Source organism: Penaeus monodon, chromosome 27 (assembly GCF_015228065.2).
Source record: "Penaeus monodon isolate SGIC_2016 chromosome 27, NSTDA_Pmon_1, whole genome shotgun sequence".
Classification (NCBI taxonomy): Eukaryota; Metazoa; Arthropoda; class Malacostraca; order Decapoda; family Penaeidae; genus Penaeus; species Penaeus monodon.
In genome coordinates this window covers 36,893,931-36,894,205 of record NC_051412.1, presented here as the reverse complement: position 1 = coordinate 36,894,205, position 275 = coordinate 36,893,931, and positions in this window count along the sequence as shown.

Genomic DNA, 275 nt, shown 5'->3' with positions numbered 1-275 from the left:
TTATAATTCATCTTCCGCGAAACGACCAACACACGACCACCCTCCCAACATAGCTATATTATAACCACATTGTGCTTCACGCCCCGTATTCGACTTTCATAGTTTATCAAATCCTAGAATAAGATGGAAATGTGAACTTAACCTTATCATGTAGCATGTAGAGAACGATATTTGTATTTGGTGTATGTGATTATGGCACTCCCTTTACGTATATATGTTCATGGGCATGTAGAGATAGATCACTAAGATCGTTATAGATAGATCGATAAATAATG